We start from the raw sequence: 12,613 nt of genomic DNA on the forward strand, positions 1-12,613 counted from the left end.
TAATGGAATGGACCTCAACCCCTAACCAACCTGTGGTTAGAAACCTTGGTATAATGTAGACGCCACAATAGGGGATGGAAAACCTATTGATAAGTCAAGCTAAAACAACCAATTCTCTAATGGTGTTTTAGGTGTTCTCAAAGAACAAAGAGATAATTAATCTCACAAGTATTTTCTAAATCAAAATCAAAGTTTTATTCTTATTGAAAAATAAGCCTTTAAATAGGCTACAAAGCCATGAAATAAAACCCTAGAACATAAAGAAAACCAGCCACCACACATAAAGAAACCTAGTTGGCCGAAACTATACTTCCTTTCCTAATCTAAGTTTGATTAATTAATTCCTTTATATTAAATTAGGAATTAATTAATTTACAATCGAAAGAATAAAATAAAAACTTTCGTAAAGTTATTTGTCCAGAAAATAAATAAATAAAAGACAACAAGTAATAGTAGTTTCCTAAAACAAAAAGTAAAAACAAATTAGGAAACTAAAAATGCTAGCCTTTTGATCAAGTTGACTTTGATCAATCTTTGACCTCTTTGAGCTTCAAATCAGCTTCTAGATTCTTTCTAGAATGCCAAATAAGCGGAATATGAAGTCCCACACGTTTCCCATGCTTGGAAAAATAAGAAAAGGATAATACAATAAAATACAGTAAAGCCAGCAACCAATACAGCAAATTCGGCCAAATTGTTGATGCTGTCCATACAAGCCCTTTTTGATTGCATTTGAGGCTGCTTTAACTTGCTTCCATGACCTCTTAGGCATATGTATTGAACCCATAAAGCATTGGAACCATTTCATGCTTCCCGGACTCCAAAAATGTACCAAAACTGTCACCCATGTCCATATCGGCTTCCACCACTTGGATGCTTCGAATAGGCTTTGTATCTTCAAGTATGGACAAGCTCTGTTGAGATTGATTACCCTCTGTATAAATACTCCCAGGTTGCCCTTAAATCTTTTAATTTGAGCTCTTGTGATTGGCCTAGTCTTCATCCGTGTCGAGTTAGCACCCCAGCGGGTTATCGATGGAGCGGGCTCGGGTGGAATCACATCATTCCCCTCCTCTTGAAAAGGATTTGTCCTCAAATCAAGATCATCACCTGCAGCAAAAGGTGGTAAATCGGCAGCATTAAATGCAGCACTCATGTTATACTCACCCGGTAAATCAAGCTTGTAGGAATTCTTGTTATTCGGCTCTAAAACTTGAAAAGGTCCATCCATAGGCGGCATGAGCTTTGACTTCTTTGATTAGGAAACCTTTCCTTTCGTAAGTGCAACAAAACCAATTCTCCTGGGTCAAACACTATTACAGTAAAATCTAGAAATACATGCTCATTTTGGTAAAAATTACACTTTTTAAAGTTAGCAAACAATATTTCCTAAATTTTCAAATTGCCACTAAGTAAAGCTCTTGACAATGCAGATAAAGTTCTATTCAATGAAGACATCTTTAAATAAGTATCCTTAAAATTCATGGTCAGCAATGATTTCTTATTCATAATTACTTTATTAACATCACCAAAGCTAAGATAAAAATTTATATTTTTCCTTTCTTGTCTTCCTTTTCCTTTCTCACTCACGGCCATCTCACCTTCCTCACTCTCGGCTTTTGCACCAAATTTCTCACTCTTGGTTTTATTAAAATTTTTCCACACAACCTGAGTATTAGAAGACTTACCTTGGACAGCAAGCTCACCTTTTCCCTCTTGATTGGATGGTAGTCCACTTGGAATTTCATTTGGGAAGACATCTCCAAATTCCTTCAAAAGAGAAATCATTGAACTTGGCAATTCAAGTTCTTCAAAGTTAGTTTGATCATTAAAATAATTTTCTTTATAAATCATGACCAGCAAAGGTTTCTTACACTCAATAACCTTATTAATATCCCCTAAACTCAAATAAAAGTTGCTACATGACCTTTCTTTTCTTTCTTTTTCTTTTTCTCTCTCGGATTGGCGCAAACCTTCGGATTTCCCTTCCTTCTCCATGCTCTCGGGTTTGCCACTTTCTTTTCCCTCTCTTTCAGTTTTTCCTTGATCTTTCCACTCAATATGAGTCTTAGAAACCTTACATTGATCAGCAACCTCATTCTTACCTTATTGAAAGAATGGTGAAGCCGTTGGTGCCATACTTGGTTTTTCCTTGAGCTTTTCGGCTTCTCTCCTTTGTTGCATTTATAATTGGTCTTTGTAAACCTCTTTAGAAGATAATGGTTCCAGCTTGACCTTCTTCCCTTTAAACCTGAAAAAAATACTATTTTCTCGACCAAAATGAGTAGCATCTTTATCAAATTGCCATGGTCTACCTAATAGAATATGTCCAGCAATCATGGGAACAATATCACATAAAACTACATCCTCATATCTACCTATATTAAATTTTACTTTGGCTTGTTTATTCACTTTTATTTCACCACTATCATTAAGCCATTGTAATCTATAAGGTTCTGGATGTTTAATAGTTATTAAGCCTAATTTATCTACTACAATGTTACTAATTACATTTGTACAACTTCCACTATCAATAATCATACTACAAATCTTACCTTGAATTTCACATCGGGTGTGGAAGATGTTCTCTCTTTGAATTTCATCCTCATCTTTGTATGCAGCAAGTAATCTCCTAGAAAGCAAGTTTAATTCAGCATTGGATGCTTGCAAGGTTTCGGGTTCATCCTCCAAGTCCTCCTCCTCTTGCTTGGCTTCATCCTCACTTTCTTCACTTTCCGATTCTAGCTCGTCATTGCCCTTTAACACCATGATTCTTCTATTCGGGCATTGGTTACCAATGTGTCCTCCTCCCTGGCATTTAAAACACACAACATCATGAGTTCTAGAAGGTTTAGGATCTAATTTTACCTCATTCTTTGGTGCTTGGACAGATTTGATTCTAGTCTCCTTCCTTGGCTAGTTTGAACTTTCTTCTTTGACTTTCGGCTTTGGCTTGCTTTCATAGATGGGATTGTTCCTCCAGCCACTTGAATTGGACCTTGCACTGTTGGAAACACCTCCAAACCATGATCTTACACCCCTCCTCTTGAATTGATGCTCTAATTTAATAGCCACATGCAACATCTCCTCCAATTCCACATATTGTTGCAATTCTAGTTGATTGGCTATTTGACGATTAAAACCACCAAGAAACCTTGCCATGGTTACTTCCCTATCTTCATTCAAGTTCAATCTCATCATAAGCATCTCCATCTCCTTGTAATAATCCTCCACGGATCCATGTCCTTGAGATAAAGATTGAAGTCTTTGATGCAGCAACCTATGATAGTGTGATGGTACGAATCGCTTCCTCGTGGCTCCTTTCATTTGTCGCCATGTAGTAATCAAGTCATCACCAACTCTCCTTCGGGTGTTTTGCTCATTGGTCGACCATTGGAGTGCATAATGGCCAAACTCCATTGCTGCCAATTTCACCTTCCTAGCCTCCGAATAATTATGGCAGTCAAATATCATCTCCATTTTTTCTTCCCACTCCAAATATGCTTCGGGGTCACTTTTTCCCATGAATGGTGGGATGTTGATCTTGATATTGCCAAGATTGTCATCTGTTTCTTCTCTCCTATATCTTCCATGGCCAGCTCTATCTTGGACAGCAAAATTTTTGTTCATACCTTCCTCAAAGTCTCCACCAAATGGCTCCTCATCAAATTCCTCTCTCGGTCTCTTGCGACCTCCTCGTCCTCCATGGAATTATTGCCTATTTCTTATGTTCGGAATTCCTTGGGAAACTTCTAGGCTTCCCATCCTTTGATTCACATGCTCAACTTGAGCACTAACCCGCTATATTGACTCCAAAACAGCTCTCATGTCCACTTGGTCTCCACTCCCGGTAGCTCGGGCATTGCCATGGAATGCTACGGATTCCTCCTCATTGATCCTCAAAGGTGGATCTCCTCTCCTCATTCTTGATTCTGTCATGTTAGTATAATAATGCAATAGAAATAAAATAGGACCTTACCAATTTCACTCCCTTACGTGTTTCACTCAAATGAAGACTCGACACTCGTGTTTGCACACTTGTTTCGGCTTTTTACCCTCTTTTAAGCTCACACACTCTTGCCTTTTTCCACTCAATGAATTATCTCAAAGTTCTAATTAAAACACCCACAAAACAGCAATTAGATCACTAGTATGTTTTAATTAAACTTATCAACAAAACAGTAGCAAAAAGTAGGCAATACCGAAAGAATCCAACAAATCCTAATTTTTCGGCTTTCTAGACAAGAAAACACAAAATAATGGGAAAACGTTGAAATTTTGAAAACTGCACCAGATGGTAGTAGATTATGAGTTCAAGAATAAAATTCCAGAAAAAGAAATTCAAATACGAACAAGAATCAAAGAGAACAAAAATATAGAAAAGTTGTTGGTTGTTGTTCTTGTAATTCAAGTTTTGTATCAATTCCTTTAACTAATTTTAATCCAAAAAATTTAAACACCCAAAATCCAAATATCCAGCAGCAAAAAATAATTCTCCAGCAACTCAAATATTGAATAAATAATAAAAAACCAGCAGCTCCAACAAATTTCCAGCAAACAAATCAAACTCCAACAAACCAAAATATTTTTTCTTCTTTTTATTTATTTATTTTTTTTATATTCGGCTTTACCTCTTTTTTTGTTTTTTCTTTTTTTTTTTTCACTCACAGAACATAAACAACTGCAGTAGCAAGAATAATTACCAAAATTGCAATTCCAACTCCAAAACAAACACCAAACCCGTGACCTCCAAATAAACAAAATGTGCATTTTTTTTTTTTAAAATGTTGCCACAAACTTCTTTTTTTTTTTTTTGTTTTTTTTTGAATATATGAATGCAAATATTTAAGACTAAAAAAGCAAAGGAAAATCAACAAAAACAAAAAATTACCAAGAACAAATATGAAAAATCAACCAACAAACAAGGAAACAAAGATATGGTAAAACAAGGAAACCTAATTCAACTAGGAATGAGTTTTTGTTTTTTATTTTTTTTATTTTTAAAGAGATGCTGAACGTGTATGGGATAGATGCAACCTTAACCGAATGCTAAAATTGCAGAATAACACAAAAACAAATAAAGCAAATAAAGATAGATCAAACCTGAACAAAATTTAGCTCTAATACCAAAAGATAAGAACCTAGGACGACCTGCTCCTAAACCCGTATTATATTAGCCCGGATCTTAATTAAGTTCAAGTTCTAATGGAATGGACCTCAACCCCTAACCAACCCGTGGTTAGAAACCTTGGTATAATGTAGACGCCACAATAGGGGATGGAAAACCTATTGATAAGTCAAGCTAAAACAACCAATTCTCTAATGGTGTTTTAGGTGTTCTCAAAGAACAAAGAGATAATTAATCTCACAAGTATTTTCTCAATCAAAATCAAAGTTTTATTCTTACTGAAAAATAAGCCTTTAAATAGGCTACAAAGCCACGAAATAAAACCCTAGAACATAAAGAAAACCGCCACCACACATAAAGAAACCTAGTTGGCCGAAACTATACTTCCTTTCCTAATCTAAGTTTGATTAATTAATTCCTTTATATTAAATTAGGAACTAATTAATTTACAACCGAAAGAATAAAATAAAAACCTTCCTAAAGCTATTTGTCCAGAAAATAAATAAATAAAAGACAAAAAGTAATGGTAAAAACAAATTAGGAACTAAAAATGCTAGCCTTTTGATCAAGTTGACTTTGATCAATCTTTGACCTCTTTGAGTTTCAAATCAGCTTCTAGATTCTTTTTAGGATGCCAAATAAGCTGAATATGAAGTCCCACACGTTGCCCATGCTTGGAAAAATAAGAAAAGGCTAATACAGTAAAATACAGTAAAGCCAGGAACCAATACAGCAAATTCGGCCAAATTGTTGATGCTGTCCGTACAAGCCCTTTTTGATTGCATTTGAGGCTGCTTTAACTTGATTCCATGACCTATTAGGAATATGTATTGAACCCATAAAGCATTGGAACCATTTCATGCTTCCCGGACTTAAAAAATGTACCAAAACCGTCACCCGGGTCCATATCGACTTCCACCACTTGGATGCTTCGAATAAGCTTTGTATCTTCAAGTATGGACAAGCTCTATTGAGATTGATTACCCTCTGTATAAATACTCCCAGGTTGCCCTTAAATCTCTTAATTTGAGCTCTTGTGATTGGCCTAGTCTTCATCCGTGTCGAGTTAGCACCCCAGCGGGTTATCGGTGGAGCAGGCTTGGGCGGAATCACATCAATTTTATATTTGTGGTCTAAGTTTCCACATCTCTTTTATTGTTTTTGTGCTACAATGCATCCTATACAAAGCATATGATAAGCCATTCAAGATATAATTCTGACACAAGTGATCGAAATGCTTCCATGTATCCACCACCATGGATGTTTCTCTATCACTCTGTTCATTATTTGGAGGTTCGTCTTTAGTCAAAAACCTCGCAAGGTTCATGGTTGTCAAGTAAAATAGCCTCTTTTGTTGCCATCTCTTGAAATTGCTACATTAAATTTCTCTGGTGGCTCAGCATGATTTGTAGGTATAGCAATCAATGTAGGAATAAGCATTTGGACCACAAAAGTTGGAGTTGGCACTTGTGTAGCATGCACAATGTGACCTCGTATCAGAAGTCACATAATCTAATCCACTTGTCATTTCTATATAATCACAAAACAAAAATCAATAGTTGTTGTTCTAAACCCTAACAAACTAATTAAAACCAATTTCTAATAGGAAAATACAATGACATGATTTTTCTAAATTTTTCTTTATACACCCACAAAATGTTTTATGCATCTAAATAATTGTTGTGTACCCCACAGAATTACTGTATACACCATAAAATTGCTATATATGGCCAAATAATTCCGTACAGCATACATCATCACTGACATAATCACTGATGTCATGCTGACTTGGTATTATGCTAATGTGGCACCATAGTGTCATGTCATGATGATGTAGCATACTGGAATGTCGATGGCATTACTGATGATGTGTAATGACCACATCACCATCTGATGTCACTGACAATCACATGTAGCTTTGCCACTACACGATATGTGGCACCCCAATTCTTCTCTTTTGGACCAATATCTTACAGGTTAAGCTTTTGGTATTAGGCCTTGCACCCGGGCTGAAACACCAGCCTCATTGCACCTAGGCTGAAATACCAACCTAGTTAGACATGTGCTGAGCTTTAACATGGGCCGAACTAAATAAAATCCAGTAAAACTATAGGGTACAACCTATATGCCTAAAACCCGACCAGAGGACCCATAGGCTACCCATCTTCAACCTCCAGTTGCATCATTCTTGACCTATTTCACTTGTAAATGGGTCAACTGACCTAGTGCAACCCGTGTGGGGATACCACCATTCAGCTTCCTTATGCCTTACAGGTTTACTGGCTTATTGACTCACACACATGTCAGACTCCTCCGTGTTTCAAGAGATGCCAAATGGGGAGCCCATAGGTCAACGCCAGGAGCGTGCAGGTGCCGAAGCACCCCGTGATAGTGCACAATGCCAACCATGATCACGGTGATAACGTCTTCATTGGCATTTCTATAGCCCGGGCTTGGGCCACCATCGTAATTTGCATCAGTCTGTGCCCTCAGTTGATCGGCAGACCGGCTCTCACTGTTTCGCATTCGAGTGAGGTGCATTATCGGCCCCCATTCGGTCCCCTCCCGACAATTTCAAGCACTCTTTGACTTTGTTTTCAAAGTCTTTTTCATCTTTCCCTCGCCCACATTTAGCTTTGGAACAAATTTACTGCCCTATTTAGGCTGCATTCCCAAACAATCCAACTCGCCGATAGCGCCTCATGGTCCGAAAGGGTCCAGGCACGACGGGGCTCTCACCCTCTCAGGTGACCCCTTCTAGGGGACTTGAGCCTGGTCCGCCCTGACGATGCTTCATCAGACTACAATTGAAACACCGAGGGTGCTGGTTACTAGGGGAATCCTTGTAAGTTTCTTTTCCTTTGCTTATTGATATGCTTAAACTCAGTGGGTAGCCCCGCTAGGTAAGGTCGAAGACGCCGCACCGGCAGGCCACTGGGGTCTCTATAAGGCCAAGACAGCAATTCGCGCTTGCAGCGAGGAGCCAAGGGTTGGATAACCACCGATTGCTGCGGTATTCATCACGAGGGACCTACATTTTGGCTAGCTGCGGACCGTGGCACATGTTTAAATACTAAAAGTTTCATATCCGAAGCGAGTTTTCAAGAAACCGCTCGCATTTTAGCAAAAGCTGCTCTATGTGGTCATATCGATTGGTTGAAAGGTATAAAAGAGAATGTTGTTCTAGGGGGACGATACCCATTGGGATCAAATTTAAAAGATTAGTGCACTGTTCAAGGAAACAACACAACATTCCTTTGTAAATGAAAAAGAAGAATCTATTCGAGTGGGAAATGAAAGACATTTTGTTCGACCACAGAGAATTATTTGATTTTTGCATTTCAAAGAATTTACATGATATATCAGAACAATCGTCTCTAGGATTTAATGATTCTTAAAAGCAAAGTCATCCTTTTTTCTATTTGTGTTGTGGTAGTTTAATTTCGTAATAGAAATAAAGATAATAACAAATAGAAAGAAATGAATGGTTTGGATTATGCATCAATGGCGAATCTTCAGTAGAAGAGAAGGTTTCGTTGGAACAATTATTTATTTCTATTTAAGGTTCTTTTTTTTTTTCTTTATGACAAGAAGATATTGGAGCATCAAGTTGGAAGAGATGATGGGAGCGGGAGTTCATTTTGGTCATGGTACTAGGAAATGAAATCCTCATATTATAAATCTTACCAGAATTGCTTGGTTTTTGGCAGAAGCTTATGATTTAGTTTTTAATGCAGCAAGTAGGGGAAAACAATTCTTAATTGTTGGTACCAAAAATAAAATAGCGGATTCAGTAGCACAAGCTGCAATAAAGGGACTTAAGACTTCATAAATTCAGGGACTTTAGAACGGAATAAAAGATGGGGAGACTCAATCATCTTCCGAAAAGGGATGCAATTGTGTTGAAGAGACAATTATCTCACTTGCAAACCTATCTCGGTGGGATTAAATATATGACTAGATTGCTCGATATTGTACTAATTGTTTATTAACAAGAAGAATCTACAGCTCTTTGCGAATGTATGACTTTGGGCATTCCAATGATTTGTTTAATCGATACAAATTATGACCTAGATCTAGCAAATATTTCAATTATGACAAATGATGACACTATAGCTTAAATTCGATTAATTCTTAACAAATTAGTATTTGCTATTTGTGAGGGCCATTCTAGCTATATACGAAATTCTTGATGAATAATAAGATAAGTAAATTATTTTTGGAGCTCCATAGAATAGATTTATTGAATCGGTTACTATTTATGACTTACATAAAATAGATAAAAATAACCGAGGATATTATGCGATTAGTAGGTGTTCAAAATATCCAATGCAAGTATGCAAATCGAAAATGAGATGGTTGAATCAAAATAATTCCTTTGAAAGTTCTATTTCTTTTAGAGGTTAATATGAATGTTTTATTATGTTCCATCAACACACTAAAAGAGTCATACGATCTATCCGGTGTGGAAGTAGGCTAACATTTCTATTGGCAAACTGGAAGTTTCCAAGTCTATGGCCAAGTACTTGTTATTTCTTGGGTTTTAATTGCTATCTTATTAGGTTCAACCATTATAGCTAATTGTAATCCACAAACCATTTCGACTGACAGTAAGAATTTCTTTGAATATGTCCTTGAATTCATTCAAGACATGAGCAAAACGCAGAATGGAGAAGAATATGGTCCCTGGGTTCCATTTATTAGGACTATGTTTTTACTTATTTTTGTTTTGAATTGGTCAAGGGCTCTTTTACCCTGGTAAATCATACAATTACCTCATGGGGAGTTAGCCGCGCACATAAATGATATAAGTACTACTGTTGCTTTTGCTTTACTCACGACAGTAGCATATTTCTATGTGGGCATTTCAAAAAAGGGATTAGGTTATTTCGATAAATACATTTAACCAACCCCAATCCTTTTGCTTATTAACATCTTAGAAGATTTCACAAAACCCTTATTGCTTAGTTTTTGACTTTTTGGAAATATATTAGCCGATGAATTAGTAGTTGTTGTTCTTGTTTCTTTAGTACCTTTAGTAGTTCCTATCCCTGTCGTGTTCCTTGGATTATTTACAAGTGGCATTCAAGCTCTTATTTTTGCAACCTTAGTTGCGGCTTATATAGGTGAATCCATTGAAGGTCATCATTGATTAGTTTTTTAGCTTAGCCTAACGGCATGTTTACGTGTCTCAAAGTAATCCACTTAGACTTAAGGAGGAAAAATATACAAATAAGATCAAAATAAATATAAAGTATATACAAACTAGCGTAGTAGTAAAAAGAATATTATGATATTAAGTTAAGGAATTGTTAAAAAAAAAAAAAGGAAAGAGATCTAAAAGATATTTTTACTCAAATTCCTGTTTGGCCGATTTATACCACCCTTCAATGAATACTCCCTTTCTATTGATATTGTTTTGTTCATTTAATTCACCGATTGACCAAAAAAATTATTAAATAATAAATTACATGAACTTTGATCAACTCAATCCTGGTATTTCTATGCATTGATTATGTCTAACAAATTTGTTAGTTAGATTGATTGTACTCATAGGGGATAATGATAAATAAAAATAGAAGATAAGGGTTTACAAAAAGGATATTTATAAAAAAATGGGTTCGTTAGAGGAGGACGGGGGGGTCGAACTAGATGTATGTCATCTAATCGTTGTAAGACAATTCTTATGTATGTTTCGAAGAATGATTCTAGAATCCAACTGAATCTAAGATACGAATAGTTGGTTTATGTTATGGGGGAAAGAGATGTGTATGTGATATTTGATATTAACTAGGTATATATGAATTACAGATATATTTAATTTGCCTTACTATTATGTTATGAATTTCGATAGGGATTCCAATATAAGTCCTTCCATTTTGACTGTAATTTTTTTGAATATTGAATGAATTTAAATCACAAAAAGGAACAAAGAATTCGAAGAATGGTTCGGAAAAAAAATAAAAAAGAACAAACTGGCCGAACAAAAGTCATACGAATTAACAAAAATTACGTGGATAGGAAAATATCAAAGCAATTTTGTTACTTCAAGAATATTAATATTTCAATTCGTGGTTTTTAGTGACTTTGAATGGATAAATCTTAGTGATAGAATAAGTAAGCCATAATTCATTAGTTAATTATATCATTAACTATTTCTTTATTTTATTTTAATTTTTTTTTTTGCGAGGAATTTACCATGAGTCCACTTCTGTTATTATTGCTAGATTGGCTGTCCGGCTTGCTTCTATTGGACCTGGGTTGGGCAAGGTACTGCCACGGGCCAAGCTATGAAAGGGATTGCCAGACAACCAGAAGTAGAGGGAAAAATACAAGGTACTTTATTGCTTAGTCTGGCTTTTATGGAAGCTTTAACAATTTATGGACTGGTTGTGGCATTAGTGCTTTTATTTTCAAATCCCTTTGTTTAATTTTAAAAGTGTTTTTGTTTTTGTTTTTTATTTCCTTGGAATTTCTACTCTTGTTTTTTCAAATTATATTAAGATTTCACTCCTACAATTCCATATTCGTTGTGACAACAACCCCTGGAAAGACTGGTTTAAGGATGAGGAATTAATTAGTTGATTAACTCACTTTCTTCTCTTAGTCTAATGGGACATTTTTTAGGAAGTATTACAAAAAATGATAAATTTTATTTCGCAGCTGAAAGAAGACCTTGTACCTAATTCGAATAAGTATCATTCTTATTGGAAATTTCCACTTATTGGAAATTTCCTATTGAAAAAAAAAACCATTTACATCTATAAATCAATATATACATATATTTTGACTTTTACCCTATTCCTATTAAATTTAGAAAAATAATAGAATAAAAAAATATAGATAATTAGTCTATCTATAAGAATAAGAAAGAGGAGATCATATGAAAAATGTAACCGATTCTTTCCTTTCCTTGGGTCATTGGCCATTTGCTGAAAGTTTTGGGTTTAATATCGATATTTTAGCAACAAATCTAATAAATCTAAGTGTAATCTTTGGTGTATTGATTTTTTTTGGAAAGGGAGTGTGTGCACGTTGTTTGTTTCAAGAATAGGTTGGATCCAACCAACTGCACTTTTTTTTGTTATAGCTCAAAAAGGTGCACGATTCCACGAATTACTTCTGAATAAATTAAGAAATCATATTTAAGAACCACAACATTTCGTGATTCATTGGCAAATCTGCTTTAATTCTCTATCAACCAATAATGTGGGATTGTTAATAGGGTTAAAGCTAAATCATTTGAAGTCTAAATGCAGCGTGGTACTTTTTCTACTACTATGTTAATATAGAATATGTTAATCCATAAATGGTTTCAAAGTGTTGGAATTTTTTTTCCAATATAAAACACTCATGTCGATAAAAAAATGATTTGAACCCGTTATTTGTATTTGATTTTTAAAAATTAGAAAAATGGATATTTCACCCAATTTTTTTTTATCTTTTTTATCCAATGCTGAATCGATGACTTTGTACAAAGTAAAA

General features: G+C 35.4%; 1 pseudogene; it reads left to right on the top strand.

Annotated features, from left to right (window-relative positions):
* Window positions 1–8,711: 8,711 nt before the first annotated feature.
* LOC132804118 (small ribosomal subunit protein uS2c-like) lies at window positions 8,712–9,321 on the top strand (annotated as a pseudogene).
* Window positions 9,322–12,613: the final 3,292 nt, after the last annotated feature.

This window comes from Ziziphus jujuba, chromosome 6 (genome assembly GCF_031755915.1).
Source record: "Ziziphus jujuba cultivar Dongzao chromosome 6, ASM3175591v1".
Lineage (NCBI taxonomy): Eukaryota > Viridiplantae > Streptophyta > Magnoliopsida > Rosales > Rhamnaceae > Ziziphus > Ziziphus jujuba.